The sequence below is a fragment of the Cebus imitator genome, unplaced genomic scaffold, assembly GCF_001604975.1.
Source record: "Cebus imitator isolate Cc_AM_T3 unplaced genomic scaffold, Cebus_imitator-1.0 Scaffold10, whole genome shotgun sequence".
Lineage (NCBI taxonomy): Eukaryota > Metazoa > Chordata > Mammalia > Primates > Cebidae > Cebus > Cebus imitator.
The window spans coordinates 3,250,778-3,258,464 of NW_016107325.1; the positions used below are offsets into that span (position 1 = coordinate 3,250,778).

At 40.9% G+C, this 7,687-nt stretch overlaps 1 non-coding gene across 1 annotated transcript; it reads right to left on the reverse strand.

Annotated features, from left to right (window-relative positions):
* Window positions 1–5,614: 5,614 nt before the first annotated feature.
* LOC119474186 lies at window positions 5,615–5,806 on the reverse strand. The gene has a single exon (XR_005203476.1). It is a non-coding gene; the product is annotated as a U2 spliceosomal RNA (small nuclear RNA).
* Window positions 5,807–7,687: the final 1,881 nt, after the last annotated feature.

A 7,687-nucleotide genomic window follows, 5' to 3' on the forward strand; every position in this document is an offset into this window, starting at 1 on the left:
AATGCCAGCACCACACTTCCTATACAGTCTGCAGAACTACAAGCAAAATAAACCTCTTTTCTTCATAAATTACCCAGTCTTGGGTACTCCTTTACAGCAAGGTAAATGGACTAATACACAATTCACATGAATCTCTTCACAGGGCTGCTTGGATGTCCTCACAACATGGTGACTGACTTCCTTCAGGGCCAGTAATAAAAGAGAGAGCAGCACAGTGAAAGCATCAATGTGTTTTATGACCTAGCCATGAAGATCACATACCACTTGTGCATATTCTATTGGTCATGCAGGCCAGCCATGATTCCATGCAGAAGATTATACAGAATGTAAATATAGTCATGTGCCACATAACAATATTTCTGTTAGCAACAGGCCACAAATAATAAGGTGGTCCCATAAGATCATAATACCATGGTTTCCTGTACCTTTTCTATGTTTTGATATGTTTAGATATATAAACATTTGCCATTGTGTTACAATTTCCTACAATACAGTAACATGCTGTACAGATTTGTAGCCTAGGAGCAATAGGTTATACCGTATAGCCTGGGTGTGTAGTAAGCTATACCAACTAGCTTTGTGTAGGTATATGCTATGATGTTCACACAATGACAAAATCATCTATGGACACATTTCTCAGAATGTATCCCCGTTGTTAAGTGACACATGACTGTATAAAGAGGTGAAGATCAACTGGGGCCATCTTGGAGGCTGACTACCACAGTCAATATCTGTTATTTTTGTCCATCGTTTGCCCTTTTCCCTGTGTGGAAAACATATTTCATGTTGTACAATTGCTATTAAGCCCTCCTCTTCTGAAGGGGAAGCAGGTAATGCAAGGTGGCTAATCTGAGGACTTCATTTCTGTAACCAGATAGGTCAGTCATGGGCATGTGATCAAGTAGAGCCAATCAGAATCTTTCTTGATTTTTGATAAGTGGATTCTTGTTGAGAGATGGTCTCTATTCCTGTACTATTTTGAGTTCCAAAAATGATCTAAGCTGGAGCTCCTTATAGCCATCCATTCAGGTTACGTTGGAGGAAGCTATCTTTGGTAAGAGAAAATGAGGCCAGCACACAAAGAGAGGCAAAGATGAGCAGAGATGAAAGGAGGAAAAGGAGTCCTAATGAGATCATCTGAGTCCTCTTGATCCAGTCATGCCTGAAATTTACACCCAGACTTTTCAGTTACATGAGTCAGTACATTTCCTTTTTTTTTAAAGCTGTTTTAAGTTGAGTTACTATCACCTGCAACCAAAACAGCCCAACAGATCAGCAGGGTCTATATCTTTTTCCGCTCAAATTTCTGGCGTTGGGTTTAATTCCTAATACTCAATTCAAATTTGATGAATACATTATTTAACTGTTATGTTTTTACATGAAAACAATCCGGTATGTGAAAACATTGGGGATTTTTTTTTTTTTTAAAAAAAAGACTTGGCAACTTCTAAGTAACAGTTACAAGAACCGTAAATGTATCTTAAAACCTCTAAAAGTTTTGGGATCTGGCAACCCCCAAAACCATTGTTAGTCTGCTATGCTCAGGACCAGTTTTCTGTAGCTCTGTGTAATGTGGTTGAATGAGTCATTCACCAGGATCCTGAGTATACACAGAGCTAGTTGAGGAGACAGGGCTGCTGCTGATTAGTACCACGTTGCCTTAGTGACAGGAGAATGGGAAGGGGCCCTGAGTGGAGCTCCAAACACTGGCTTATCCAATATGTGGATAAAATTCTGTTGCAGGAATTAAGGTGAGTAAATAGGTAAAAAGACATCCAAAGAATGATGGTTGTGGCCGGTGGTTTATTTCCCCTCTAAGAGCCATGGCCAGAAAGGAACTTGTAAAGGAAAGGTGCAAGATCAGATTTACAGCCACAGGTGAAGAGTTCACCAAATAACCATGCTAGTAGCCAGATTATCCCAACGCTTGCCCTCATTGACAGGCTGAAAGGAACAGAAAAACATGAATGTTTGCTGTGACTTACATCAGTAACTTCACAGGTGAATGGTTGTTCTGGGATAGGACATTACAGGGAGATATAAAAAGAAAGGAAGTCAAATATGGATAAGAGAGAGGCAAGTTGTCTGCCTTTCTCTTCAAAGCCTTCTAAAATTCCACAGCTTTGTTGCGTCTAGGAAAACTGTTATACACATCATCAACCAAGTGACAGATCTTTATTTTTAATTCATCACAGAAGCCTGCTGCCCAAATGATCCTTGACAGAAAAAAATCTCTTGTTGGTAAGGGCCTTTTCTGAAGTCAAGGAAAACCTCAGAATTCCTTAGTTTTCCCCTGGGCTTTTATAGCAAGTTCAGTTTTCCTTAACCCTATAAATTCCCATTGTGGTGTCTAGTCACATACCAACTGTTATTCTTTGGAAGGGAAACTGTGGTATCTAAAGCAGGTACAAGCCTGGATTCCAGAGTCAGGCTGCCTGAATTCAAATCACTGCTTCCCCACTTACCTGATCTGTATAACCTAGGACAAGTCACGTTTTGTGCCTCAGTTTCCTCATTAGTAAGATGGAAATAATAATATGATGAGGGGCACGGTGGTGCGCACCTGTAGTCCCTTGGTTTCTGAGTACTGAGGCACAGGATGAGGAATCACTTAGCCCTGGAGTTCGAGGACAGCCTGGACAACATAGAAAACTCTGTCTCTGAAACAATAATAATAATAATATTAAGATAATAGTATGTCTTTACTAAGGTATGGCTTAGAATAGTTACTGGCACATAGTAAGCCCTATATAATTCTATTATTATTATTATATCGACAAAACCACATTTTTTTCCCTAAATCTTCCTTGAATTTTTGTCATCACTTGCAGTTCTTTTTTTCCTGTTTGGCCCTCTTTTATTTTTCAATTAAATACATCTCATGATAACTACTTGTAGATAGTTAAATGTTGTTAATGGTTCAAATCACTTTGGTGGTACACAATTGTTAGTGTCTTGCTGGCGCCTCCACCCCTTTGAGTCATTGGAACTTGGATCTTCTGCCCCTGCACAGGGTCACTGGGTGATAAGGTCCATGAGTCTTGGGCTTATCAGCAAACAAGCCTGAGTCAAGCAATCAGTCTCATAAGCTTGATAAGCTCCGGACTCTCTGGCCATAGCCTTCCATGAAATATTCACTTGAACCAGACCCCACAATGTCCCAGAACAGAATCCAGTGGATCAAGTGACTGGACATTGCCTTCCAGTATCAGGCACAAGACTAAACAAACACCCAAGCCTGGAGCACCATTCTGGGCTCACCCAAAACTGAGTAGCTGGGACCACAGGGACATACCACCACACTGGACTAACTTTTTCTATTTTTTGTAGAGATGGGGTTCCACTATGTTGCCCAGGCTGGTCTCAAACACCTGGCCTTAGGTGATCCTCCTGCCTCGGCCTTCCAAAGTGCTGGGATTATAGGCACCACACCCAGCCTAAAAAGTTACTTCTAACATCTCTTACGCTAAATAATCCATTCACTAGTGTAGATTCAGAAAGGAACAGTTGAAGGAACTTTGGTAGCCACAGATTCCAAGTCCAAGGTTCTGATTAGGGCCCTTAAATGCTAACAAACCACCCCCTGGAGTGTTACTTCCCATTAGACTACTTCAAATGTTAATTAGCAACTGCTAGGGTGAATATTAGAACTCACTTTGAAAGCACATACATATATCTTGCTAAGTTGGAAGTAATTAAATTATTACAATAATTCTCTAATGTCGGTAAAACACTCAAACCACAACTTGACTTTTTTTTAGGTAACAGCCTATCTTTGACTCTGATTTTTAAAGAGAGTCATAGGTTCCTCATTAAAATTGAATGATTAAAATAACATCAGCTGATACAACGCTGTTTGCAAGGAAGCTTCACAGCTCTTGATTTTATAATTGCTGAAAAATGTGTTTTCAGATGTGTGGGTGGGTTGGAAGTGATTCTCCATGTGACTGGGGCACATCAGAGGTAGCACTAACTAGAGCTCTTTAATACCAGAATTATCAGTGGGAAACAGTCCTCAAAGAAACAGATTTTTGATGAAGCAAGTGGAATTTTAGAATTTAAATATCAACATATCAACGCAGGAAATCCTTTTAAGTTTAGCTCTCTATAGAAAACAAGTATTTGGTTATGGTACCAAAACTATGCAGCCAACACTACGGCAGAGTTCATAGGCATGTTTATTTAGGACACATCTCACCCGTTTGCTTTTGAAATTTAACTGAAAGTAGGTCACAGTAGGCAAAATATTAGAAGAAAATATAGATACTTATTTTTAGTGTCCTTGATGGTACATAAGCTTGGCTCTTGTTAATTGCAAGGAGGGTAGCAGGAGGGCATGGATTTGTTGCAGGATGAGGGAGAGAAGGCAGAAGGGAAGAAAGATTTGGAGGGGAATTGTCAGAGACAGGCTTTGTCTAGTTTGAAGTGGATCTTAACCAGACTTTGTTTTTATTTTTGTTGTGTTGATGGGGAAGTGAAGAAACTCTGTTATCATTGAGGAGTAGCAATTCACTGGGGTGTAAGCGTGAAACTGTCTGACTGCTCCCAGCTTCTTATTGTGGGCTCCCTTGATGTCTTAGTGATGTCTCCATTCAATTCCATGACTTCCCAGTCCCATTTCTATATGCCCCATTCCATTCCTTTTTTTTTTTTTTGAGACTGAGTCTTGCTCCATCACCCAGGCTGGTGTGCAGTGGCACTATCTTGACTCATTGCAACCTCTGCCTCCCAGTTTCAAGCAATTCTTGTGCCTCAGCCTCCCGAGTAGCTGGGATTACAGGCATGCACCACCATGCCTAGCTAATTTTGTGTATTTTAATAGTGACAGCGTTTCACCACGTTACCCAGGCTGGTCTCAAACCCCTGAGCTCAGGTAATCTACCCGCCTTGGCCTCCCTAGGATTATAGGCATGAGTTACTGTACCTGTCATCCCATTCATTTTGAAAATTCAATCACAAAAAAAAAAAAAAAAAAATGGAGATTGTATGAATCCACATAAAAAAAAAAAAAAAAAAAAATGTCAACAGCAGAGACTTCCAAGCTCTCTGCTCTCCTGCCCCACTGTCCCAGTACCAGCCAGTCCAGCAAGGGCAAAGATGGGAGCTATATCTGCTCTGACATACCCATCTTCTCCTCCTTTCTCAGAGAGGACCACCCTTGGTTTGGAAGACAGAATGAGAGGCAGGATGGTTTTACTCGACTCCTCTAGATGAGGGGTGAAGGGGGTGGGCAATGGGTGCTCTCACTGAGGTTGCTGCTGCCTCTGTAACTCATCTGAACTTCTTCCCCCTCCATAGCTGCCAATGTTGTTGTGGCTCCCTGGGGACACATGTCCTGGCACACAGTCTCTTGACGTGGGATTTCTAGCTCAGCCTGTTCTCCCCTCAGCCCAGGGTGCTCCTCACTCAAGTGATCTTCTTGTCCAACACTCTCTTGGATGTGGTACTGGCAAGATAGCTCAAGCCCACTGATTTGTCGACTTCCACTTATGGGAGACTCTATTTTTGCAGCACAAATGGTGGAAATGCAGTCTGGAGCCTCATTAACAGTGTGAATTAGAGCACTTCGTAGAACACTAGGGGAACAAAAGAAAACAATCTATCATTAACTCAAAAGGAATGCACCATTCTTGAAAGCATTGCAATTACATGCTGAGGCATGGAGAGGATAGAGCAAGCTCCCAAACAATCTCCTAATTCCAAATATTAATTTAATGCCCTGAACATAGATGGAGACCACATTCGATGCTTTAACTGATAGGAACAGACACTACGTTTGTTTTTTGCCAAAAGGCAGAGAAGGTGTCTACTTACACCACACCCCTCCCATTTCACAGTTGAGGTGGAGGCAGACACCCCAGCTCCCTACAGCTCTCCAGTGTTCTGAAACTTTCACTGATATTGCTCTGTTTCCTTGGTGTAATGCTCCCAAGGAAACATCTTTCTCACTGAAAATAATCAGTCTCAGTATCTTCTTCCTGAGGCCTGACCTAAACATCTCTTTTGTGTACTCACACTCATACACCTAAGTGGACCGCTTCATCCTCCCAGCTCCCATTTTTCTGGATCCCTTTGGAAGTCGATGGACAACTCTGGGAATCATGTCAACAAACTTTTTTTTAAACTTTTTATTACAGGCTGTGTACCGTGGCTCATGCCTATAGTCCCAACACTTTGGGAGGCCAAAGTCGGTGGATCATTTGAGATCAGGGGTTCAAGACCAGCTTGGCCAACATGATGAAACCTCATCTTTACTAAAAATACAAAAATTAGCCAGGCACGGTGGCACACGCCTGTAATCCTAGCTATTCAGGAGAATCGCTTGAACCTGGGAAGCAGAGGTTACAGTGAGCCAAGATCGCACCACTGCACTCAAGCCTGAGTGACAGAGCAAGACTCTGTCTCAAAAAAAAAAAAAAGTTTTTAATATGGAAATTTCTAAGTATCTATGAAAGTAGGGAGAATAGTATGATAAACTGACATGTGCTTACCTACATGGCTCAGCAGTTGACAACTCACAGCCAACCTTGTTTCAAATATTCCCTCACTTACTCTCCCTTTCCCCTGAAACATGTATCCAAAATATAGGAGTTCTTTTGTTCTTCTAATTTTTAAAATAGAGATGAGGTCTCACTATGTTGTCCAGGCTGTACTCAAGCTCCTGGACTCAAGCAATCCTCCTGCCTCGGCCTCCCAAATTGCTGGGATTACAGGCATGAATGGCCTCTTTTTGTTCTTTTAAACCTAACTGCAATACCATCCACACACCTAAAAAATTAATAGCAATTTCTTAATTATCATAAAAAATATCTAGTATGTACTCAAATTTCTTCAATTGTCCCGCAAGCCAAGATCCTAAAAAGGTTTACGTGTTGTATTTGAAACATTACTTATATGAGTCAGAGTATGTTATGCTGTTATGTTTAGCAGACAATGTTAAAATTGGAGTGGCTTACAACAACCCAGATTTATTTCCTGTTCACATGAGTTTCCATTGTGAGTCAGCCCTGCATCCTCTTCACTCCTGGCTACGGGCTAAAGAAACAGGCTGTGTTTGGGATATGCCCAGTTCCTGGCAGATGGAAATGAGGAATGGTTGAAACACCCAATGACTTTTAAAGCCACATCTGCTCACATTTCACTGGTCAAAGCAAAGCACATGGCCAAAGCTGGTGTCAGTGGAGAGATGGGAAGTATAATTTTCCCACAGGAGACAGCATCTGTTATTGGGAATAATACAACCTATCGTACTTCCTAAGTGTCTTTTAATTTATAGGTTCCCCTCCTCATCTTGCTTTTTCAATTTATTGGTTGAAGAAAATGAGTAATTTGCGCTATAGAATTTCCTATTTTCCCTGCAATGTGTTTGTTTAACATGTTCCTATGTCACTTCTAGTTCTTCTAAACTTGTAATTAAATCTACAGGCATAATCAGACTCAGGAAAAAATTAAGACCTAAATAGAACTACTAGATCATTATATTACTGTGTGAAGTCATTCAAAAATCCAAATTTGGGGCTAATATTTGACCTTCCTAGGTGGTCATGTGTGTTGTATCAGTTATATCTTGCTGTGTAACAAATTATCACCAAATTTGGTGGTTCAAACCAAAAATACTTATATATTATCTCATGGTTTCTGTGAATCAGGAATTCAGATAGAGCAGAGGGGCGTAACTTATTTCTGC